The sequence below is a fragment of the Dama dama genome, chromosome 14, assembly GCF_033118175.1.
Source record: "Dama dama isolate Ldn47 chromosome 14, ASM3311817v1, whole genome shotgun sequence".
Taxonomy (NCBI): Eukaryota; Metazoa; Chordata; class Mammalia; order Artiodactyla; family Cervidae; genus Dama; species Dama dama.
The window spans coordinates 66426804-66452846 of NC_083694.1; the positions used below are offsets into that span (position 1 = coordinate 66426804).

Sequence of the window (26043 nt, forward strand, 5' to 3'; positions counted from 1 at the left end):
ATCTTCGAGTTCACCAGGAGCTCATGGCATGGAGACCCCTCTGCTCACGCTGCCGCCTGACCTGCTGAGGACCAGCTGACTAGTACTTCCTGGACAGCCAGCACACGCCATCACACGCCATCACTGCCCAACATTTGAGGTAAACAAAGCAGAAAAGCCACATCATGTAGTGTTTCTCAAACTTCCTAAATATGCCTGCACATCACCAAGGGATCTTATGAAAATTACAAATTCTGTCCCAGGGTAGGGCCTGGGATTCTCACAAGCTTCCGGGTGACATTGCTGTTTCTAGAACTTGGGCAATTTTTTAAGCATCCAAGATCTAGCAGGAGGGGAAAAATATATACAGAAATACACATGTATAAATATATATTTAAAATATAAATATGCAAAAGATCTAGTGGGAGGGGAAACATGCAAAAAAACATACACGGTTGTTGTCACTCAGTTGCTGAGTCATGTCCAACTCTTTGTGGCCCCATGGACAACAGCACACCAGGCTCCTCTATCCTCCACTGTCCCCTGGGGTTTACTCAAATTCATGTCCACTGATTCGGACATAGATACAAAAAGAAACAAGCTACCAATATTAAATACCTCAGTTCAGTCCAGTTCAGTCACTCAGTCATGGACCACAGCATGCCAGGCCTCCCTGTCCATCACCAACTCCTGGAGCTTGCTCAAATTCATGTCCATGGAGTCGGTGATGCCATCCAACCATCTCATCCTCTGCTGCCCTCTTCTCCTCCCACCTTCAATCTTTCCCAGCATCAGGGTCTTTGCCAAGGACTCAGTTCTTCGCATCAGGTGGCCAAAGTATTGGAGTTTCAGCTTCAGCATCAGTCCTTCCAATGAATATTAGAACTAATTTCCTTTAGGATTGACTGGTTGAATCTCCTTGCAGTCCAAGGGGCTCTCAAGAGTCTTCTCCAAAACCACAGTTCAAAAGCATCCATTCTTCTGCGCTCAGCTTTCTTTATAGTCCAGCTCTCACATTCATACATGACCACTGGAAAACCATGACTTTGACTAGATGGACGTTTGTTGGCAAAGTTAATGTCTCTGCTTTTCAATATGCTGTCTCAGTTCAGTTCAGTTCAGTCACTCAGTTGTGTCCAACTCTTTGCGACCCCATGGACTGCAGCACGCCAGGCCTCCCTGTCCATCACCAACTCCCGGAGTTTACCCAAACTCACATCCATTAAGTCGGTGATGCCATCCAACCATCTCATTCTCTGTTGTCCCCTTCTCCTCCCACCTTCAATCTTTCCCAGCATTAGGGTCTTATCAAATGAATCAGTTCTTTGCATCAGGTGGCCAGAGTATTGGAGTTTCAGCTTCAGCATCAGTCCTTCCAATGAACACTCAGGACTGATTTCCTTTAGGATGGACTGATTGGATCTTCTTGCAGTCCAAAGGACTCTCAAAAGTGTTCTCCAACACCACAGTTCAAAAGCATCAGTTCTTCTGCACTCAGCTTTCTTTATAGTCCAACTCTCACCTCCATACATGACTACTGGAAAAATATGCTGTCTAGGTTGGTCATAACTTTTCTTCCAAGGAGTAAGCGTCTTTTAATTTCATGGTTTCAGTCAACATCTGCAGTGATTCTGGAGCCCAAAAAAATAAAGTCTCTCACTGTTTCCATTGTTTCACCATCTATTTGTCATGAAGTGATGGGATCAGACACCATGATCTTAGTTTTCTGAATGTTGAGTTTTAAGCCAAATTTTCACTCTCCTCTTTCACTTTCCTCAAGAGGTTCTTTAATTCTTCTTCGTTTTCTGCCATACGGGTGGTGTCATCTGCATATCTGAGGTTATTGATATTTCTCCCAGAAATCTTGATTCCAGCTTGTGCTTCATCCAGTCCAGCATTTCTCATGATGTACTCTGCATATAAGTTAAATAAGCAGGGTGACAATATACAGCCTTGACGTACTCCTTTCCCAATTTAAAACCAGTCTGTTGTTCCATGTCCAGTTCTAACTGTTGCTTCCTGACCTGCATACAGATTTCTCAGGAGGCAGGTCAGGTGGTCTGGTATTTGCATCTCTTTCAGAATTTTCCACAGTTTGTTGTGATCACACAGTCAAAGGCTTTGATATAGTCAGTAAAACAGAAGTAGGTATTTTTCTGAAAGCGGATGTTGGGAATTTGATCTCTGGTTCCTCTGCCTTTTCTAAATCCAGCTTGAACATTTGGAGTTTCACAGTTCATGTACTGTTGAAGCCTGTTGGAGAATTTTGAGCATTACTCTCTTAGTGTGTGAGATGACTGCAACTGTGCAGTAGTTTGAATATTCTGTGGCATTGCCTTTCTTGGGGATTGGAATGAAAACTGACCTTTCCCAGTCCCGTGTCCACTGCTGAGTTTTCCAAATTTGCTGGCATGTTGAGTGCAGCACCTTCACAGTGTCATCTTTCAGGATTTGAAATAGCTCAACTGGAATTCCATCACCTCCACTAGCTTTGTTCATAGTGATGCTTCCTAAGGCCCATTTGACTTCATATTCCAGGATGACTGGCTCTAGGTGAGTGATCACACCATCGTGATCTTTTTTGTATAGTTCTTCTGTGTATTCTTGCCACCTCTTCTTAATATCTTCTGCTTCTGTTAGGTTCGTACCATTTCTGTCCTTTATTGTGCCCATCTTTGTATGAAATGTACCCTTGGTATCTGTAATTTTCTGGAAGAGATCTCTAGTCTTTCCCATTCTGTTGTTTTCTTCTATTTCTTTGCACTGATCACTGAGGAAGGCTTTCTTATCTCTCCTTGTTATTCTTTGGAACTCTGCATTCAAATGGGTATATCTTTCCTTTTCTCCTTTGCCTTTTGCTTCTGTTCTTTTCACAGCTATTTGTAAGGCCTCCTCAGACAGCCATTTTGCCTTTTTGCATTTCTTTTTCTTGGGGATGGTCTTGATCCCTGTCTCCTGTACAATGTCATGAACCTTCGTCCATAATTCATCAGGCACTCTGCACATCAGGTCTAATCTCTTGAATCTATTTGTCACTTCCTGTATAATTGTAAGGGATTTGATTTAGGTCATACCTGAGTGGTCTAGTGGTTTTCCCCACTTTCCTCAATTTCAGTCTGAATTTGGCAATGATGAGTTCATGATCTGAGCCACAGTAAGCTCTCAGTCTTGTTTTGCTGACTGTATGGAGCTTTTCCATCTTTGGCTGCAAAGAATATAATCAATCTGATTTCAGTATTGACCACCTAGTGACGACCATGTGTAGAGTCTTCTCTTGTGTTGTTGGAAGAGGGTGTTTGCTATGACCAGTGCATTCTATTGGCAAAACTCTATTAGCCTTTGCCCTGCGTCATTCTGTATTCCAAGGCCACACTTGCCTGTTACTCCAGGTATCTCTTGACTTCCTACTTTTGCATTCCAGTCCCCTATAATGAAAAGGACATCTTTTTTGGGTGTTAGTTATAGAAGTTCTTGTAGGTCTTCATAGAACCATTCAATTTCAGCTTCTTCAGCATTACTGGTCAGGGCATAGACTTGGATTACCGTGATATTGAATGGTTTGCCTTGGAAATGAACAGAGATCATTCTGTCATTTCTGAGATTGCATCCAAGTACTGCTTTTCAGACTCTTTTGTTGACTATGATGGGCACTCCATTTCGTCTAAGGAATTCTAGCCTGCAGTAGTAGATATAATGGTAATCTGAGTTAAATTCACCCGTTCCAGTCCATTTTAGTTTGCCGATTCCTAAAATGTTGTTCACTCTTGCCATCTCCTGCTTGACCACTTTCAGTTGAATACCTACAGGAGCTCTGATCCTGGGTTTCTCCCAGCCCGAGTCTTAGTCACAGGTGTCTGGAGGGGCTCTAACACCCCTGGGGCAGAGAGGGGGCGCCTACGGTCAAACCTGTGCCCTGTGCAGAGGAGCCACAGTGAGAGCAGTTGGCGTGATAATCTCCTAGCACACCTCAACCCTTCCGCTGGGTGCTCACTATGAAGACATGATCCAACAATCTTAACAGCTGAGGCTTAACTCATAAGCAAACAACAACAGGAATATAAGCACTACAAATGGGTCTTTAGATCACTTCTTAAGTCCTTTCCAGTCCTAGGACCCGGTGAATATAACAGACGTTCAGTTCAGTTCCGTTCAGTTGCTCAGTCGTGTCCAACTCTTTGCCACCTCATGAATTGCAGCACGCCAGGCCTCCCTGTTCATCACCAACTCCCTCAGCTTACTCAAACTCATGTCCATCGAGTCAGCGATGCCATCCAGCCATCTCATCCTCTGTCTCCCCCTTCTCCTCCTGCCCCCAATCCCTCCCAGCATCAGGGCCTTTTCCAATGAATCAACTCTTCGCATGAGGTGGCCAAAGTATTGGAGTTTCAGCTTCAGCATCAGTCCTTCCAATGAACACCCAGGACTGATCTCCTTTAGGATGGACTGGTTGGATCTCCTTGCAGTCCAAGGGACTCTCAAGAGTCTTCTCCATCACCACAGTTCAAAAGCATCAATTCCTCGGCACTCAGCTTTCTCCACAGTTCAACTCTCACATCCATACATGACCACTGGAAAAACCATAGCCTTGAACAGACAGACCTTTGTTGGCAAACAGATGTAGAAACCCATAAATGGCCATTAGCCAACTTCTGGCCAAGCAGAGACATTGTAAAAGCATAGATGAGCAGGGCATATTACTCCTGAGCAAAGTTCGTAATGAAAGGAAACATCTTGCATGCTAGGGACTTTCTTCTAATGTCCGTTCATATTGAGAATGAAGTGCTCAGAAGCTGACTGGAAGTTCTGTGTGGGTGGACAGGCTTATCTATTGGGAAAATCTCAGGCCCTACTGTAGATCTACTGAAACAGAATCTGCATTTTCAATAAACCCCCAGGTGATGTGCATACACAAAAATTTGAGAAGCACTGAACTACATGCCTTTTCTGCCCTGTTTGCCCCTGCACTCCAAGGGCCATGACAATGTTTGGCATCTACTAGCTGCCCAGTGGGAGAAGGCAATGGCAACCTACTCCAGTACTCTTGTCTGGAAAATCCCATGGACGGAGGAGCCTGGTGGGCTGCCGTCTATGGGGTCGCACAGAGTCAGACACGACTGAAGTGACTTAGCAGCAGCAGCAGCTGCCCAGTGAATACTTCTTGACTGGCCATTATATGGACTGTAATTTATAGTGAAATGTCATGCTAAATTTTAATTTTAAAAGCAGCAAAATTGTTTTCTTTTTAACTTTTTATTTTATTTTGGTGTTATAGACAATTAACAAACAATGTTGTGATAGTTCAGGTGAGCAGCAAAGGGACTAAGTCGTAACATAAACATGTGTCCATTCTACCCGCAGACTCCCCTCTTATTCAGGCTGCCACATACCATTCAGCAGAGTTCCATGTGCTATACAGCAAGCCCATGTTGGTTACCCATTTTAAATATAGCAGTGTGTACACGTCCATCCCAAACTCGCTCACTATCCCTTCCCTCCATTCATCTCCCCCGGCAGCCATCAGTTTGTTGTCTAAGTCTTTGAGTCTGTTTCAAAAGTAGCACAACTGTTGAACCCAGCATCCAGAAGTTCTGAGGAACCAAACGGCCTGACATTCTTTCTGGTGGCATTGTCACATGTATTAGCAGGACATTGGAGCTTTACTTCCTTAAATCTACCTCTGCTTTCCCCCTATACCCTGTTAAAATAATGAGCAAAGGAACAAAAGACACAGAAAACAGGAGAGGAGAAGACAGTTTACAACAACTCTTTCCAAACATTTTGGGGATGGAAGGTTAGATGCATGAGTGATAACTGGTTCAGTGCAGTGGAAAAATATGACACCTAAGAGCCTGTAGAGAGGAGGCCCCAAAATGGGGTTGCTTCACAGTAGAGGTCCAGGGAGGCTCAGGGGCCTTCCTCAGGAGGCAGGGTGAGGGGTGGGGTTAGGAGGGGAGAGTTGGCTGCTCCCCAGTCCTACCTGGGGCAACCCAGAGATCACTCCTCCCCAACTCCATGAATTTGGGAGATTTAATTTTCACACTATTAGATCAGAGTGGCTCTCATGAAGACACCAGGCGCTACAGAAGGAAGAGGTGAGATGCTTTACTGACACAATGGCATTAGGTGAAGGCTGACAGCTAGGCTCATACACACTAAGGAAACTGATTCTTCTCTGAAGAACCCGAACTAAGAAGCACAATCAAAGATGCTGATCTGGGATGCATCCCGAGTAAGATGACCTGCTCCCGTCAATCACCCTTCAGTGACGTCTACCAACAGATAAGTCTGGCCCCACACACAGACCTTGCAACCAAACTCTAAGGGCTTTGGTTTTAGTAAACAGGTGTTAGAGGAAAGTCTTCACTATGAAACATGGAGAATAAACCAACGGAACTTGGAGCAGATTGTCACAATATTTCTGTTCTCACATTTTAAAAAAATTTTGCTCCTTCTTTCATTGAGAGGTGGGATTTATATTTTCTTTCCTTGAATCTGGGTGGGACTCCACCCAACAGAGCCACCTTCGAGCCAATGGCCACAAGGCACATGTGGCTATTGAGCTCTTGAAATGTGGCTATTGCTACCGAAGAACTGAAATAATCATTTTATTCAATTCTAAATCATTTAAATTAAAAAACTGAAGCCATAGAAAATATTTTACCAATAACTTGATTGTTTGGATAGGACTGTGCTTCCCATTAACTATTGAAAATTCTGCATCTGAAAAAAAATTAGTATTTGGATTGAGATGTGTTACAAATCTAAAATCTAAACTGGGGACTTCCCTGGTGGTTCAGAGGTTGGGAATCTGCCTGCCAATGCATGGGACATGGGTTCCATCTCTGGTCCAGAAAGATTCCACATGCCACAGAGCAACTAAGCTTGTGTGCCACAACTACTGAAGCCTGCATGCCTAGAGCCCATGCTCTGAAACAAGGAAAAAGCCACCATAACGAGAAGCCTGTGCACCACAGCAAAGAGGAGCCCCCACTCGCCACAACTAGAGAAAGCCAGCACGCAGCAATGAAGACTCAAAACAGCCGAAGATAAATAAATGAATAAGTTTTTTTAAAATACATAAAATCTAAACTGAATTTTGAAGACAGTATGAGAAGAAAGACTGTAAAATATATCATTAGCAGTTTTATATTAACTACATATTACAGTATTTTGTATATATTAAATTAAATTAAATATTAGAATTCTGACAGCAGTCCTCACTAATGGGTCTGAGACTGCAATTTGACAGGAGTTAGATAATTTGAGGGAACAAATCAATCTGATCAAATGATAAGACTTACTCTCCCTGTTGACAAAGAAGAAGAATTCTAAGAGACTCTAAGTAACTAAAAATTTCCTGTAGTGGTCCTCACATGTCATGGCCCTGTAGCTGTTGGTCCCCAATTCTTGATAAAACCCAAATTTCCCATGCTTGTTAAATGTAAAATGCTTGTTAAACCACAAATCTATTCCTCTTCATTCCTCTACTTCTTCCCATCTTACTGATGCTCTGGTCAACTTCCTTCTATACCTGCTGACTGTGGTTTTACTGTTTGACCACTTTGTACTCTTGTGGACAAAGAATGCGAGGGGATAATGAACAATTGAAAATCATTGTTGTGTTAGGGTAGTGAGACTATTAAGGCTTTTTCTCTAAGGCAATTATATTATCTTAGCAGTAATTACTTCTCCTAATGAAAGAGGGTAGGCATGTATTACTCAGTGCCTACTTCCCTGGTGGCTCAGACTGTAAAGAATCTATCTGCAATGTGGGAGTCCCAGGTTCAATCCCTGGGTTGGGAAGATCCCCCAGAGAAGGGAATGGCTACCCACTCCAGTATTCTTGCCTGGAGGGTTCCATGGACAGAGGAGCCTGGTGGGTTACAGTCCATGGGGTCACCAAGAGTCAGACATGACTGAGAGACTAACGCACACACAATTATAACCACTCTAAGAAAAGATTTCCAAGAACATCGTTAGAATTCTATGTTTTCCGCAAAGTTACTCAAGGTAAGTCTTGAGTCATCTAGAATATTGATTTTTTTTTTTTTAACTTTTTCTTTACTTAAAAAAAAATTGCCTGTTTCTCCAGTGGAAACATGAATATTTGGTTTAGAAATGACCAATGTCTCAAAAAGCTTTGATTTCCTGCCACCTACTCTTCTCCAAAATGCCAAGTTAATGGCATCTGATCCTAACAAAGTAAGGCATCCATAGCTAAAAATGTCTTTATAATGGGGGTAGGGAGAGTAGGGGGGAAAAGCAGGGGTAATTTTTTTCCCAATATGTTTGTCATTATTATAGGTTATATATACAGAAGGAAAGTTAATTAAGCTTTAAAAAAAAAATCCATCACACATCAATGGCTGCATTTTAATGAGTACAAAAAGTTGAGGTGTTTACTACCAATTAAAGTGGTTTTTAAATAAGCATTAATTAACACAGAAATTCAGAAGAAAGTTATACCTTGTCAAAGAAAGGCCAGTGCAGGCTATGCCCACTTCTGCTCCCATTCATATTCAGATAGTAATTACCACCAACCCTATATTTTCCATAATAATGAGGAGATGCTGTCATGTCTATCAAACAACAACACACACACAAAAGTGGTAGAATTAGAAATTCTCAACCTGAAGTAAACTTTCAAATTTTTCCTTCTGGTTTTTCCCTCATCTGTGTCAAAGTTATTCAAAGAGGAGGTTGGCCTGATTTTAATGGTGAGGTTTCTCTCTTTTTCCCTCTTTTGCAAAGAACACTATATAAGGAGTACTCATTGGTCAAGTCTACATCAGCAAATCCAAACAGTTACCCCACCATGATTTAAGAGGGTCTGCAGTTCTTCCTTTTTTTCTTCATGATTATGTTAATTTGCATACTACTACTGACAACTCCACTTCCTTTTAGGAAATTATTGCCTATCTTAAGGTGGTAAGGAGGAGAAAGACATAAAACCTGTAAAGCCCACAACCTAACTAGCACACAGTCTGATGGACAGTCTCCTCCTTGAGTGAAAAGTAATGGGGAGCATACTGGATTCTGGGCAGCACCTAGGAAGATGCCATAGGGTGGTCACAGGAAAAGGGTTCTCAAGCACCTCAGGCAACATGTTCCAGAGATGGATCCCCACCTCACCAACCAGGTTTTCTTACAGATGAACATATTTGTACCAAATTCACATATAATTAGCCAATAAACCAGTGTATTAATTTATAATCTTTAACAGAGGAGTTAAGAAAGTCTCTTATAGAGCTTGGAATTCTCATGTCTCCTCTTCCCAATATCAATGTATTTAGGAAAGAAAGCTGAGTTATTAATCAGAAGGCTCCTTGGTGAACTCAAAATCAGATCACGAAAGCAGAATGGTGTGGGAGGGTTCTGCCCAGTGGAATTTCCCCTTCACATAACAGGGAACCTCTTTCTTGTAGTCAAAATACTCTGATCCTTTGCAAAGAAGTGCCTTTCACTTATTCAGTGTAAACAGGTTGACTTTAGTCTCTCTGGACTCCAATTTTCAGTGAAGATTCTTCCTCTATTTCACTGGTACATATCTTGCTTTATCTACCAGTAAAGTTCTTCTCTTTGCAGTAATTTAAGTAGTCAAATTCTCACCATGTGAGAAGCTCCTCCCAGCCAGTCTTTAGTGATCCAAGGATAGAACACCAAACAAGGAAGGTCAAATCCAGGAGTCTGCATTGGACATGTTCTCAATCCAGTGGGCTAAGTTGCTGTAGAGTCAATTCTTGAAGCTAAAGGGTGAAAGGAAACAGTGGAAGAAATTTCATCATCTCCCAGAGAGGGGTGGTTTCTCTCCAGTGTGCAAAAGGTAACACCATGTTCCCAAAAGTTTGCACAAAAAAGTGGGAGGGAATCTACTGGTCTTCTTCAGCCTTGAATTGTGCATGAATAAAGAGATGGATGAAGAGATGGTTTGATTATGCAGCCCTTTAGTTGCCAGAGTGTATTTTCAGTGCACTCCCAGTGTAGCTTCAGAATTTCTATTTATAAGACAGGTTTAGGGAGCAATCCAGTTGGAAGGAGCTTAGAGAACTTGTCTGGAAGCCACATTTGCAAAGCAAACATGCCATTTTTACCTAGATTGAATGTTTCTTGGAGTGGCCTGGGGGTGTTGATGAACACTGAGGGAGGAAATGAGGACTCTGCCCGTTGCTATGGGATTACTGAGGGCGGGAGCCAGGTCTAATTTATCTTTGAATCATGTAAATGCCTAGCAGGATGAGTAGTACAAGTGTTCAAAATGTTTATTAAATGATTGATGAGTGAGTTTTTAGTTCCATGTTAAAGATGGTAATTTCATGCCTGGGTTTGATGTCTTTATAAGCCCACTGGCTTCCCTCTAGTTTTATGACTAGTGATTGGGTTCTTAACTTATACCAACCAACTGGTATACCTGCCCTTGTCACAACCAGGCCCAGGAAGAGGCTGATAATGGACCAGCAAAAAGCTACAAAGAAAAAAAAAAATCTAAAAAACACAGAAATTTAGTTGGAAAGAAAACAGGCTGAATTGACATACAAGATAAGCAGGGGCTGGTAATCAAAGAGGAGTAGGAAGCAGACTGTGGCCCATGCCTCACTGATGAGCCACAGAGCACAGATATCCTGCCATTCAAGTTACAAGCACTCTCCATCATACTTTTTTTTCAAACTATAGCTGTTCACAGCTGATGTTCACCTCTGTCTTATCTGATCCATTTCTACAGGAATAAACAGTCTTTGAAGAACAGTGAAGTACCAATGTGCTTCTTAGGAGAGGACAGTAATAGGCTGGCAATGCCTCAAATTCCAGAAGTATGAAAATCTCCTACCTTGACCGCCTCTTTGGTCTTTGCTTTTTCTCATTCTTTTCACTGTTCTTGCCTTTATAGGAAAATGCTTATTTGGGGGCACTGTTTAAACATGCAGTCAATTGTACTTTTTTTTGGAAAAGTGTGCAATTTTCCCCCATAGCATGGAGAAGGGTAACATGCCTCCTTGGTCAAGTTTGGCAAAAGGAAATGTCTCTTTTTCTGAAGCTCCTCAGTAATGTTACCTTTATTTGGCCTTATTAAAATGGAAAGAACTTCCTCTATGTGTGTCCCATTCTTCTACTTATCAGACTTGGGATAGATTGTGCCTTTCCACTCAATTTGGACAATGAACTGAGTTTCATTTTTATTTATGGGCTTCATAAATCCGTTTCACTTGCTGCTTTTCATGCCCCAGTTCCATGCTGTTGTGTTGGGATTTCCCACCCTGCCAGGCAATTAAACAAAAAACTCATGGAAAAGAAATTTCTTTACAAAACTCTTTTAAATCCAAAATACACACTATCATCTCCATTTCAGGTCCAATATATTTAACGGATGGGGCTTTTAAGTCTTTTTTTTTTTTTTTTTTTTTAAGCATCCAACTCTCCAAATTAATTCTTTCACTGTCATAGCCAACTCCTCATTTGAGTTCTAAAGATTAGTTCAAAATTCCAAGACAGAAAGCACACTTAATTTTAAACCCTCTGTTTGCAGACCAGGTGGTAGGCATGTGAGAAGATACTATAGTGGCCACGTGGCTGATGGGTTCGAAGAACAGGAGAGGGCTGCACATCATGGTCACTTGAGCTCAGAGCAGGATAAGCCCAGAAACCTAGAGCAGCACCAATAGTTCCTTGTCCCAGGCTGGATTTAAAAAAAAAAAAAAAACAACCACCAAGAAACAAGAGCAGCCAGACTCAACCACACAGACCTACACTATGAAAGGAAGCGTGGAGAGATTTGGTCCCCTTCCTCAGTGCCTGTCACCCTCAGAGGAAATTACTGTGATTTCTTCAAATACATGACCAGACAGCAAGTTTCTACCTGACAGGCCTGCCTCCAAAAGGACCCAGTAAATCAGAATCCCATCTAGGAAAATTTATAGATTGAGTTCAGGCATAGTTCAGTCCTGTTACACAGAAGCCCAAGAAAAGAAAGCCAATAAAACTTTATTTAGACAGAGACCCAGTAATCTGAATCTCGCATTGCTCAGACACAGGCCAAATAAACTAAGGTTTATTTTGATGCTTTCTCTGATTTCCATCTCTCTCTCACACACACATACTATAGACAGATAGTAGACAGGTAGAGATATGCCAAGTAGAAATGGGCAAAGAATGTTTGAATCTGGTCCTACCAGGCTATAAGCTACTTAAGACCAGGAACCACTGCTGGTTCCCCTTTGTGTCCAAGTCTGTTAGATGCATTTACCTGAAATTCTTTAAACGTGAAGCAAGCAGGCTGCTCCAGCTGCCGTGTCACCCGTCACTAGGGTTGACCTAGATGTTCTGACTGTGAAGGTGTTTCCTTTCTCCCTTTATGTGGAGCCGAGGAAAAGGTAAACTAGAAAGCAAGAATTTGTAAGTGTGTACACTGCACGATGCTGACACGGTTGACACAAGTGTTTTGGTCCAGCTGGCATGTATCTCCCTGGAGTAGACGGGGGTGGACCAGAATGGGATGAGAATGTCACCAACCATTAGGATCATCCACTTCACTTTGCAAACCACATAACTTCCTGGCTTCAAACGTACTTATCTAGTAGGGAGAAAATAGAGATAACGTGAGTACCCTCATTCATTTAGCAGTTACTATGATAGGAAATTAATCAGCTGACATTCTGATTTATATCACAATCTTTTGAACCTTTGCTAATGTGGATCTACCCCCCTGAACCTGATGAATTATGATGAATCAAGTTCTGGACCTGGCCAAGATGGGGTCTAGAGCTCGCCTTTGTGCTAACCAGAGCAGGGGTACAATACCATCAAATTTCCTGCCTCCACAGCCACTCAACCCTCTTAAACCTTTCTAACACTGAAATATTAGCTAGAATAGCACTTTGTCTATCCCAACGGATTGCTAAATTGCACTGAAGTAAAATCCCTCAAAAACCAAAAGGATGTTTGGAAAAAAAAAAAATCCCTTTCCGTAACAATACTGAACAGAGATGAACCTGAAACAGAGATTCGAGGCCATCTCATAATGTTGCGCAGGTTGTACATTATACAAAAGCACCATCAAAGAGGCACTTTTCATTCATAGTCATTATTATATATTTTGTATTTACTGGCCAATAGCAGTAAATGCCCAAGGAAGCACTGCCTTTTTCTAATGTGATGAAAACTAGCAGAAGCTCTGTAGAAACTTACATCTAGTAAAAGGACAAGGTAGCCAGTATCCTCTATTTCTATTTATACATTTATAGAAAAATATATAAATAGAAATAGCAACTTTATTTTTATTTATGTAGTATATTTGTGTGTATATATTATGTGTGTATATACATATTATCCATGAAGAAGGGATAGGCTACCCACTTCAGTATTCTCCTGCCTGGAGAATCTTGAACATAGAGAGAGAAGCCTGGTGGGCTACAGTCCATGGGGTTGCAAAGAGTCGGACACAGCTGAGCTACTAAGCACAGAATGCGCACACACACACACACACACATATAATATATGAAATATCCCCAAGAAGTGCCTCCATGCACCCCACCCAATCATAATCCCTCCCTTCCCCCAAAGGAACAGTTATCCTGTTATAATTTTAATTTCTTTGCATTTAAAAGAATCATTTTATCACCTAAACGTGTATCTCTAGATACTGTTGTTTAGATGTGCCCTTAAAAACTTCAGTATGTTTCTTTTCATCTAGCATTTTCATATCTCCATTCATCTCCATCATTTTCATATCTTTATAAATTATCTGTTGAAGACTTCAGAAAGTTTGACATATTAGGTTCCCAATGTCTTGACGTTGCTGACTATATGGATGTGCTTGTTCAGTCGCTCCAGTCATGTGCAGCTCTTAGTGACCCCATGGACTGTAGCCTGCCAGGCTCCTCTGTCCATGTAATTGGCCAGACAAGAATACTGGAGTGGGTTGCCATGCCCTCCTTCTGGGGATCTTCCTGACAAAGGGATCAAACTGCATCTCCTGCATTGCAGGCAGATTCTTTACCCACTAAACCAACTGGGAAGCCCCTGCTGACTACATACTTATGGAAAAGTTCACATTCCTATGACTTCTGTGTTCCCAGCAAATGGCAAGCTCAGTCCAGTTAAGTATCAGACCACTTTTGGACCCCTTCATGAAGACTACAGGTGGTGTTTAGCAACATCATTAAGAGTCACAAAATGTCTGGTTGTCTTTCTTTTCATAATCTTAGCAGCCATTGATGTTTAATTCTTGTATCCATCCATTGAGGGTTACAAAAGGGTGATAATCTAATTTTATTGCTTCTTTTTCATTCTGTAGCTAGAACAACTCTGTAAGAAACTCTGTCCCTCATTTAATATGTGGATATACCCAGAGATATCGTTCATACAAAAATCAGTGTAAATGCTTGATTCTTTTCCTTTGTTTCCTAGTTTACAAGATAATTAATTAGTTCTCTATAATTCTCTGAAGATAATTGTTTTTAATATCATTATCAAATCATGGATTAAACATACATGATGGGCTTCAATTTTTCTCAACATTGAAGGTCAAATTGTTCCATCTTTGGCCAGTGGGAGGCTCTGTGTCTTTTTGACATGATCCTAGAAGTCTTTTATAGTTTCCTTGTTATAAAAGATGTTCCAGTTTCATTTCACAAATTTTCTACCTCAGACTTATTTCTCTAAGATTAATTTATTTTGTAGAAAAATGGTATTTCAGAACCAGAGTCTGAGTGCTAGAGTTGTTCTTTGCTAAATTAGACATATTTTCTAGGACTTTTCGGTGGAATAAACTAGGAAATACTATTAATTCAAAGAAAAAAAAATCTCATAAATGCATATTGACACCTTCTATTCAAATTCAAAACTACAGAGCTTTTACCTAGCCACTTCTCTAAACATTGGAATCTTCTTTCATCCATTCTGAGAATTCTGGTTCTTAAAAACAAAAAGCACAATAGACTTAGAACATCTCAAAATGATTTGTTTTATCCCATGTTACACAGCAACAATCTCAGAATGACAGCAGTAATATTACCACCAATATGATTATTAAAATATTTTAAAATTTTTGTATATTTTCTATTTCCCCAGTAAAAAACAGATCTGTTACATCTACACTGTCAGAAAATATTGTCATTATACACTATACACTTTCCCCCTTAGTCCTAATTCTACAAGCATCTGTTTATTTAATGCTTAAGTTTTATGTTGGTGTCTTTTTCATCACCTCAGTCATCTACAATATATTCTCTAGTAGATTTTTCAGGAAAAGCTCATGCAAACAATACTCTGTGAATACTCACATGTTGATAACTATTGTGCCTTTTATACTTAAATGTTAGCTTTGTTGGGTGTAAAATCCTTGGCTCATTCTTTTTTCCCTAATTTTAAATACAAAGGTTGAACAACACAAAGGTTGAGGACCTGACCCTCCACACAGTAGAAAATTCAGGTATAAGTTATATTTGGTACTCCATATCCACAGTTCCTTCATGTCCATGGTGCCACACCCGCAGATTCAAAGAACCACGGATGGTGGAGTACTGTAGTATTTAGTATTGAAAAACACATATAAGTGGATCCACAGAGTTCAAATCTGCCTTGTTCAAGGGTCAACTCTATGTTGATTCATTTCTCCCCCTCAATAAAACACTGTTGTTGAGAAGTGATTAATGATAAACTTGTCTCCTTTGTAAGTCATGTGCACTTTTTCTTCTAGAAGCTCAAAAGATTTTTTCCTTTTCTTGGTGTTAGTCATACTTTTGCCATTCTCAGGTATGCAGTGTGCTATTTCTGTATTCAGCTTCAATTTTTTTTTAACTTTTAAGAAAGTTTTCTTGAATGAGCTTTTACACTTCAGTTGCCTTGCTTTGATTTTCTTTGTGATCTTCTACCAACCATATATTCTATTTCCTTTGCCCACTTCAATATTTGGGACTTTTTCTTGCACCCTTTTTATCACTTTCTCTCTTAAATTTTTTATTTTTTAAAATTTTCTGGCATTCAGTTTCCAGTTCCACAAATAAGGAGTTTAGAAGTCACCACTCTAGCCTAAGAGCATGTAAAATTCTATACAGAGTGAGAAACCAACAACTCTTCTTAGATTTGTAAGAGATGGGCAAAGACACAGGGAAACTGCTCTCTGTAAGACAGGAGAGACAGACAAGTGAATAAAGGGAGTCATGGCTTACCAGAGCAGAAATTCACGTACGGAAGACTCACAGGTGGGAATCAAGGTTGTGGTAAGAAAATCTGAATTGTAATTGACAAAGTGATAGAGCTCAGTGTGGACAAGCTTGAGATTTAAAGTCTCTAGGGAACTCAGTTATCGGGGTCCCCACAACACCATGAGATTTACCTCCAGAAACTCAACCAGGTTTCCATAGTACATACCAGAGAAAAAGTCCCTTGTGTTTTCATGTTCCCAGCAAGGAGCAAAAAAGGAACCACTTTGTAATATACAATGGCATTCTGTTCTTCTTAACAAGACTTTCCTTGGGGGAAACTAGTTAACCCCAGCATAATCTGCTGGGATATTATCAGAGCCTAACTGATCTGGGGAAGGAAAATAACCAACTTCAGTCTCCTCTAGTCTTCCATGTGGGAGAATGGAAATACTAACTCCAGTCTAACCACCCTGTCCTACCTAAGGGGGTTGAAAAAAACTAAGAAACTCCATGAAGTTCACAATCCAGAGGCATAGTTTCACTAAAAGAGTGAGCCCTAAGCATAAGACTGTAGAGTGCTTCCTTTCTCTCCATACCTCACAACGACATTACTAAAGGCCTATTTACAGCAGGCCACTTTACACATTATATCATGTCTGGCTATTAAGAAAAAAATTACAAGGCATGCCAAAAGGAAAAAAAAAAACCACCATCTGAAGTCACAGAGCAAGCAACAGAACAGAAACATTGACATTATCATATTGCAAATTTAAAACAAGCATGATTAATATAGTAAGGATGGTAATGGGTAAGACAACATACAAGAACAGATAGACAATGTAAGCAGGCACATGGAAATCCTAAGAAAGAACCAAAAAGAAATGCTAGCAATAAAAACAAAAACACTAAAAGAAATGAAGAATATCTTTGATGGGCTTCTTAGTAGACTAGACACAGCTGACAAATGAATCTCTGAGCTGAAGGATAGTATCAAGAGAATCCTCGAAAACAGAAAAGCAAAGAGAACAAAGATCGGGGTGGGGGGTGGGGAGGTGGGTAACAATAGAATATCAAGGACTGTGGGGTAACTAAAAAAGGTATAACGTACATGTCATGTTAATACCAGAAGGAGAAGAAGGAAAGGAACAGAAGAAATATTTGAAACACTAATAACAGAATTCCCCCCAAATTAATGTCAGACATCAAACCACAGATCCAGCAAGTTACATCTAGAGGAACAAAGATACAATTCACATCTGACTTCTCCTTAGAAACCACGCAAACAAAAAGAGAGCAGAGTGAAATATTTAACGTGTACAGAGGAAAAACAATCGGACTAGAAATTTGCATCCTGAGACACTAACATTCACAAGTGAAAGATTAAAAAAGACCCTCAAACAAAAATTGAGGGAATTAATAATATTCAAAAATCAATTAACGGGGACTTCCCTGGTTGTCCAGTGATCAAGAACCCAACTGCCAGTTCAGGGGACACAGGATCAATCCCTGATCCAGGAAGATCCCACATGTTGAGGAGCGACTAAGCCCACGTGCCACAACTGCTGAGCCCACACCCTAGAGCCGGGGAGCCACAAACACTGAAGCCCACGTGCCTGGAGCCCGCACTTACCAACAAGAGACGTCACCGCGGTAAGGCCTTGCACTGCAACTAGAGAGTAGCCCCCACTCTCTGCAACCAGAGAAAAGCCTGCACAGCAACAAAGACCCAGCACAGCCAAAAATAAAACATAAATATTTTTAAAAGAAATCGATAAATGAACCCATCATACCAACAGGCTGAAAAAGAAAAATCACATGATCGTATCAGTGGATAAAGAAAAAACGTTTGAGGGGCTTCCCTGGTGGCTCAGTGGTAAAGAATCTACCTGCCAATGCGGGACACACGGGTTCGATCCCTGATCTGGGAGGATGCCACGTGCCGTGGAGCACCTAAGCCGCGACAAGAGAAGCCACCACAATAAGAAGCCCATGCACTGCAACTAGAGAGAAGCCCTGCTCGCCACAACTAGAGAAAGCCAGCGCAGAGCAACAAAGACCCAGCGCAGTCAGAAATAAATAAATGAATCATTTCAAAAATCTTAAAGGTAAATGAATAAAAGTGCATCTTTTAAAAAAAGCAAAACCACTTGACAAAATCTACCCCACACTCATACAGACTCTCAGAGAAGGAGGAATAGAAAGAAGCTTCCTCAGCTTGAAAAAGCGCATTTACAAAAAAGTCTATAGCAAGGGGTAAACTAGGAGACTGGGATTAACATATACACTCTACAGTATATAAAATGATAGCCAACACAGGCCTACTGTATAGCACAGGGAACTATACTTAGTATTTTTTAATAATCTATAAGGGAAAAGGATCTGAACAAGAATATAGATATTTTTTACATACTATATCATATATATGTAACTGAATCACTGTGGTATATACCTTAAACTAACACAACACCATAAATCAACTATACTTCCATTTTTTAAAAGTACAAAAAAAAGAGATGAAAGCAAATAAGGTATTCCTTATTAAAAAAAATATCTACAGCTAACATATTTAATGGTGAGAAACTCAAAGCTTTCACACTAAGATCAGGGAAAAGACAAGAATATCCCTTCTCACTGCTCCTTTTCAAAGTCCTTCTGGAAGTTCTAAGTTTATGCAATATATAAGAAAATATAAGAAAAGGAATATATAAGAAAGAAAGAAAATTTAAGAAAATATATAAGAAAATATGAGAAAAGGAATATATAAGAAAGAAAATTTAAGAAAATATATAAGAAAATATAAGAAAAGGAATATATAAGAAAGAAAATTTAAGAAAATATATAAGGAAATATAAGAAAAGGAAAGAATAGGTATGCAGATTGGAAAGGAGAAATAAAACTGTATTTGTTCACAGATGGCATGATTGTCTATGCAGAAAATCTGGAAGAATTGACCCCCCCACCCACCAAAAAAAAATTTCCTGGAACTAATAAGCAATTATAGCAATGTGGCAGGGTACAATTTCCTATATACCAGCAGTGAAAATCTGACATTTTAAATTAAAAAACACAATACCATTTACATTAGCACCCTCAAAAAATGAGATACTTTAGTATACGTTGAACAAAAATAAAAAGACAAGATCTTTGTACAAGGAAAACTATAAAATTGTTATGAACAAAATCAAAGAACTAAATAAATGGAGAGATAGTTTATGATATTTCATGGATAGGAAAACTAAATATCATCAAGATGTCAGTTCTTTCCACTTTGATCTGTAGGTTCAGTGCAATCCCAATCAGAATCTCAGCAAGTTATTTTGTGTATATCAACAAACTCATTCTCAAGTTTACATGGAAAGGCAAAAGACTCAAAACAGCCAACACAATATTGAAGGATAAAGTTAGATACTGACACTACCCAATTCAAAGATTTACTGTAAAGCTAAGGTAATGAAGAAAGTGTGGGGGAAAAAACAGAAAGTGTGGTATTGATGAAAGAATGGACAAATAGATTATTGAACAAAGTAGAGACCCCAGAAGTAGAAACACGGACAAAGCAATACAAAGAAATATTCTCAACAAATGGTGCTAGAACAACTGAACATGCAAAAAAATGGAATCTAAACCCAGACCTTACATCCTTCACAAAAATTAACTCAAAATGGAATAACAGGCCTAAAGATAAAACAACAACAAAAAAACATAAAATTCTTGACTATAACATAGAATAAAAACCTAGATGAATTTAGGTACAGCAATGACTTTTTAGATTCCAGACCAAAAGCACGTTCCATCAAAGAAGTAATTAATAAGCTTATGACTCTGTTAAAATTTCAAATTTCTGCTCTGCAAAAGACAATGTCAAGAGAATAAGAAGACAAGTCACAGACTAGGAGAAAATATTTGCAAAATACATATCTGATAAAGGACTGTTCTCCAAAATATTCAAAGAACTCTTAAACTCAACAACAAGAAAATGAGAAACCCAAGTTTAAAAATGGGCCAAAAACCTTAACAGGCACCTCACTAGAGAAAATATACAGATGGCAAATAAGCATATGAAAAGACGCCCCACATCATGTGTCATTGGGGACATGCAAATTAAAACAATAAGATACTACCACACACATATTAGAATGGCCAAAATCTGCAACACTGACAATATCAAGTGATGTTGAGGATATAAAGCAACAGAAACTCATTCATTGTTGGTGGCAACACAAAAGGTACAGCCACTTTGGGAGACCATCTGTTTTTTAACCAAACGAAATATACTTTTACCATACAATCCAGCAATCATTCTCATTAATATTTACTTAAATGAGTTGAAAACTTACGTCCACACAAAAATCTACATATGGATATTGATAGCAACTATATTCATGATGGCCCAACCATCTTAGAAGCAACCAAGATGCCCTTCATCAGATGAATATATAAATAAATTATAGTACATCCAGATAATGGGAAATTATTTAGCATTAAAAAGAAGTGTAGTATTAAGTGTTAGTCATGTCCGACTCTTTCCAACCCCATGGGCTATATGGACTGTAGCCCACCAGGCTCCTCCGGCCATGGCATTCTCCAGGCAAGAATACTGTAGTGGGTTATCATTTCCTTCTCCAGGGATTAAAAAGAAATCAACTATCAAATCATGAAGACACAGAAGAAACTTAAAAGCATATCACTAAGTGAAAGATGCCAATCTGAAGGTTGGCATCATGTATGATTCCATCTATGACATTCTAGAAAAAGCAAAACTATGGAGACAGTAAAACCTTCAGTGGTTATCAGATGTCAGGAGTCGGAGGAGGTAAGGAGGGATAAATAGGCAGTTGCACAGAGCATTTGGGGGGCAGTGAAAATACTGTTTATGCCATAATGATGGATACACATCATTATACATTTGTCAAAACCCATAGAAAGTGCAGCACCAAATATGAACCATAATGTTAATTTGGACTTTGAGTGGTAATGATGTGCCAAACCACTCTCATCAGTTGTAATGAATCTATCAGTCTGGTGGGGGAAGTTCACATTGGTGGAGGCTACATATGTGTGGGGGAAAGGGCATTAGGGAATTTGCAATGTCCCCTCAATTTTGCCATGAACCTGAAACTGCACTAAAATGTTTTAATTTTTTTTAATTACAGTTTTTCATTTCATTTTATATTTCTCTTAAGGTATTATCTGTCATGTTTATGCACTCTTTTGGTCCTCCTACTTTAGTCTTCATATCTGAAATAATTTTTTCTTTTACCTCTAAGTCTTTCCTGAGTTGTCACCTCATTTCTGAGTATTCTACTTATGATTTCTGTCATTCTTTCATGTCATATAATTTTCTTAATTATAATCGTCTTTCAGTTCATTTTGAAATTGTAAATTTTCATCTCTTTTGTGAGAATGTCTTTCTGGGATGCTTTCATTGTCTCTAAGGACTTTATTCTAGCCCTAATTCTTTTTCTTACAACTTCGTATGGGACATGATTATTTTCTGTTGTGTATTTTTATGTGAAATTAGTTTTCTTAAACTATGAGAAGGAAGCAGGTTAAACTTTCAAAGGCTCTAACTTCACAGAGCTCCTTCTGTTGTTTTTGTTAAGGTTTGTTTTTTTTTAAGTATGTCATCTTGCTTTCTGCAATTTTCCCGCTGTTCTTCCTCACCTTTGAACTGGATCTTTCTCTTGTCCCTACTCTGCTCAGTTTTTATTCCATTCCCAGCAATTTCTCCTCATTGCAGGGTCCTGGACTAGAAGGCCGCTCCGGCAGGTCAATTCTGTACTGCAAGCTCTCTGCATTTACCAGATGTTGCAGCAGGCCTTCACCTGCTGCTGCTGTTCTCGGTGTGGCCCACTGAGTCCCCCGTGAGCACCTGCTGGCTAGCTGGCAATCTCCTGTTCTCTGGTCCCCTCAGAGGCTACACTGTTGCTTCCTTTTGTTTCCCACAGGAATTTACTTATCATGAGAGTCTCCTGGTTCCTGGTATCTTGTCCCCAGCTGCTTGCATTCTGGGGTACCAGGTATCTTGTTACCTAGTTTTGTTGTAAATGTCGTCCATGAATCTTTGACTTCGCCAATCTAATTGCTCTGTTATGGCTCTACGTGGGGTTATAACAGCAGTACGCTACTGCCATCATCACCACCAACTTGCCGGGATTATCACCATCTTTTAATTGCAGCTAATTTTTGCTTTGTACTTCCTCTTGATTCCTTCCTTCAGCCTGTCACAGGAAGAACGTGGCTTCAGCTTGTCCCTGTATTAGAGTGTCTGTGCGTGTGCGTGTGCGTGTGTGTGTGTGTGTGTGTGTGTGTGTGTTGAGCTGAGATGTATGAAGACAGGGTCATGGATGAGTTGAGGCTGCTGCTAATTGGGGGCACAATTGCAAAAAGTTAAAGACACAGTCCCTGCCCTTAGGTGTTTATACCCTAAGAAACCAACACACACTTATTAGTGAAGCAGAAGTATAGCTACCTGGTTTTCATTCACAGCTCTTAATAGCTTGCCACGCCAAACGGGGAAGGCAACTCCTAGGGACTTTAGTTCCTCCCTTTGTAAAACACAGGGCGTATCACCGCCCTGTTCAGTTCTGTAGGTGGTGGGGGAAGAAATGAAACAACAGAAGCATATATGATCTGGTCATCCACGGCCTGCATCCTGGGGTTGGGGGGTGGGCAGCGACTCTGCGCTGCTCTTCATCCTTGTCTCTGCCCTTCAGGGCCTCACATAATGCTTGACACATTCTGAGTACTCAGTGCTTGCATCTTGAAAAAAAAGCACGAACAGCCCTATTATGGGATTATTAATTTAAAGAGTTCCTTGGCCGCATCAGCGATAACAAAAGTTAATCAGCCCATGTTTGGGACTCGAGAGGATAGCCTCCAGAAGGACCCTTCACATGGAAGAAATGGCCTTCACTCCAAAAGTCAAGCGTCAGAAGACAGGGAAGAGCTGAGTTTTTAAAATGCATGCTTTATTATTCAGCCTTCAGCAGAAATGTCACCTTTCTAAAGCAAGCTGTTATCATGCACTCACCGTGCCAAACAGGCGCCTCTGAGGAGCAGGATTTTATCTCAACATTTTTAGTGATTTGTGTTTCTCTTTCAAGGAGCTCCATGCCTTAAGGCACCTGAAACACTAACAGCACAAGAAGGTAAGGTTACAGGAGGAGCAGACTCCAACAACATGAGACAGGGATTTCTGCAAAACAGGTCTAGGATCGGCATCAAAGCTCTAGTCTGCAGCCGCCCTGCCCAATAATCCACGCCCTTGCAGTGCAGCTCATTGTTTTCTGGGGGGCTCCTTGGTCCACACCATGTTCTCAAAGAAACTCCGTTTTGTGACAGGGCCCCCATTAGCAGGCTCAGCCACATGACAGGCCTCGAAGCAGCCAGCACAACTGCCGGCGACGCTTGCCAATAAGCCAGATGCTGCCACATATTGGCATCTGGGTCCTGGAATCGCAACCATGTTCTCAGTCTGGCTAGGGATTCTGACCTCAGCTACGGAAGGAGACAAAGGAAGGAAAGAAAGAGACGGGGCGCGGGGAGGGCGAGCAGGCTGTGGAAGAGTCTCTTGGTAATTTCCCTACCATGGATTTAGAGCCTCCACAACAAAAGACTCCTTGGAAAGCTGCTACCAACGCTGCCATGGGCGGGAGAGGTAGAGACGGGGAGCATTCTAAACCCAGCGAGCTGCTTTGGCACCTGGGGAGTGGGGGTGGCTGATTCGAAAGGAGACAGCTGCAGCAGGCAGCCACGTTCTCCGGGCTCCGGGCACTGTGAGAGCCCACAGCGGAGACCAGCCACCGGATGGGGCTTCGATCTGCAGCTGGGGGACTGGTGGCAACACCAGGATGGCTACTGCTTTCTGCTTTCTGGGTGCCAAGCCCGACCCGCGCCGGCAAAGCCAAAGAAATGGCCAGGGCGAGATTCAGACTGGCCGTCTTCAGGGGATCCTTTCGATCCAGAAAGGTGTGATCAGGGCTGGCGGGGGTTGTGGGGGGAGTCGTTGGAGCACAGGAACGGGGTGCAGACAAAAAACAGCCCTTTGCCTTCAAGTGACTTTTGATGCTAAGGTGATACCAGCCCGAGTGAAGCTTCGAATCCTGCTGGAGTCCTGGGAGGTGGAGGTATGGCCCAGGAGGGTTGGGCTGCATGAGGAAAGGCTGGGGTCCAAAATGAGAGGTGAGAAGAAAAAGGAGGCAGTGGTTCTTCTTTCTTAAAAATCCCCAATTGTACCCAGCGCCCCGTTTTCCCCCATCATGTCCATCAGGATGCGTTCAGGGCCTTAGGCTTGAAATACAGGTTGGAGGAGCAAGAGAATGAGAGTCGATGTGGTGGAAAGAGCCCACCTTCTACCGTCAGAAGACTGGGAGACAGCCCCAGAGGACATCTGCCAGCGGGAGGGCTGCTTCTCTTAGGGGCACACTGGCTGTTTTCTGTTCATCTGATACCGTATTCAGGAAGTAGAATCACGTGGTGGTGCCTCTGCTCACAATTTAGTGGTGAGGAGGAGGTGTTGGGGGAACCTCTGTCTGCCAGAGCTTCCTTAGTGGCTCAAATGGTAAAGAATCTGCCTGTAATTCAGGTTCGACCCCTGGATCAGATAATTCCCTGGAGAAGGGAATGGCAACCCACTCCAGTGTTCTTGCCTGGAGAAGCCCATGGACAGAGGAGCCTGGTGGGCTACAGTCCATGCGGTTGCAAAGAGTCGGGCGTGACTGAGTGACTAATGCTTTTCTATCTACCAGTGAAAAAAATTCTTCAAAGCCTGTTCTATCAATGGTGGCCTAAACAGCAGTGTCACTTCTGAAAAAGGCTAGCACCTTACCACTGAGACTGAGTCCGGCCACAGCAAGAACGTAGAGACACACGAAGCAACTGCCGACACTGAAATCCCACCGCCTGAAAACACGAAATTATATAAACATCGGGCAGATGCATACACATGGTCAATATATATTTGGTCAAGATATACTTTATTATCTCATCTAATAACCTTGAGACCTTATAAACAAAAAGAGCCTTCAAGTGAAAAACAGGAAAATAGTGGGTCACCCCCATCCCCTTCACGCCCCCCTCCACCTCTACACACACACACACACACACACAGAGAGCCTTCAGAGAACAGCTAATGTATTTCTCTTTACTCCTGTGAAGCCTGGTGCCCCTTTTCAAAAGGCAAAACCAAGTCTACAGAGAGAGTGTCCTCAGCTGAGTCCCTCGGTTCTGAAGAGAACAGTGAGCGGCTCTGCGACCCTCCCAAATTTGCCTGGAACTTTTGGTGTCTTCCTCAATCTTGGTTTAGATTCTTTACATTGAGATTTTGAACAATGCAAGGTCTAAATACTACATTTCCACTGTGGCTCTGCTTAAGAATAAGCAAATAGTCCAACAACATACAGCAAGTAATCAAAAGAATTGCAATGATAATGTTTATTCTGTTAAGTGGATGAGTTATTTCAATCCAGAGAACTGCGACAGAAGGGGCTGAGTCTCTGTGGGATACCAGATCACTGCCCACCACGTACGCCTCCTTCTGCCCCCTACTCTGATGTTTTCTTCACCCAGTTGGCTATTCCCCTTGCCTTTTCCCTTCCCCCTTGTTCTCTTCATTATCTATCTTCTGCTCTCATCTGCTCCCATTGATGCAAAAACTCCTTGGACCAGCCTCCTGGGAAATAAGCTAAGTGCTGGGAAGTGTCATCAAACTCAAAACACACACCACAGGGAAGGATGTTGGTGTTGATGCAAAGCACAGGCGATAAACTGACAATGAACTAAGCCGGTGGTTCTCAAACTTCACTGTGCATGAGAATCACCTTGAAGGGCTTGTTAAATGAAAGCGATTGCTGAGATTTGGGATAAGGTTCGAGACTATGCATTTCTAACAAGTTCCCAGGTGATGCTAACATTGATGATCTGG

General features: G+C 41.2%; 1 long non-coding RNA gene across 3 annotated transcripts in view; it reads right to left on the reverse strand.

Annotated features, from left to right (window-relative positions):
• LOC133069675 (uncharacterized) overlaps positions 1-25114 on the reverse strand; it is a 78332-nt gene extending 53218 nt beyond the window's left edge. Inside the window, exons 1-4 of one of the 3 annotated variants that reach the window (XR_009695919.1) lie at positions 24949-25114; positions 23152-23253; positions 22591-22705; positions 12097-12544 (exon numbers count right to left, since the gene is read on the reverse strand). This is a non-coding gene — a long non-coding RNA (uncharacterized LOC133069675). Of the gene's footprint in view, positions 1-12096; positions 12545-22590; positions 22706-23151; positions 23254-24948 lie in introns of those variants that run through there. The other 2 variants (XR_009695918.1, XR_009695920.1) reach the window with 2 other exon arrangements.
• Between the last annotated feature and the right edge of the window lie 929 nt (positions 25115-26043).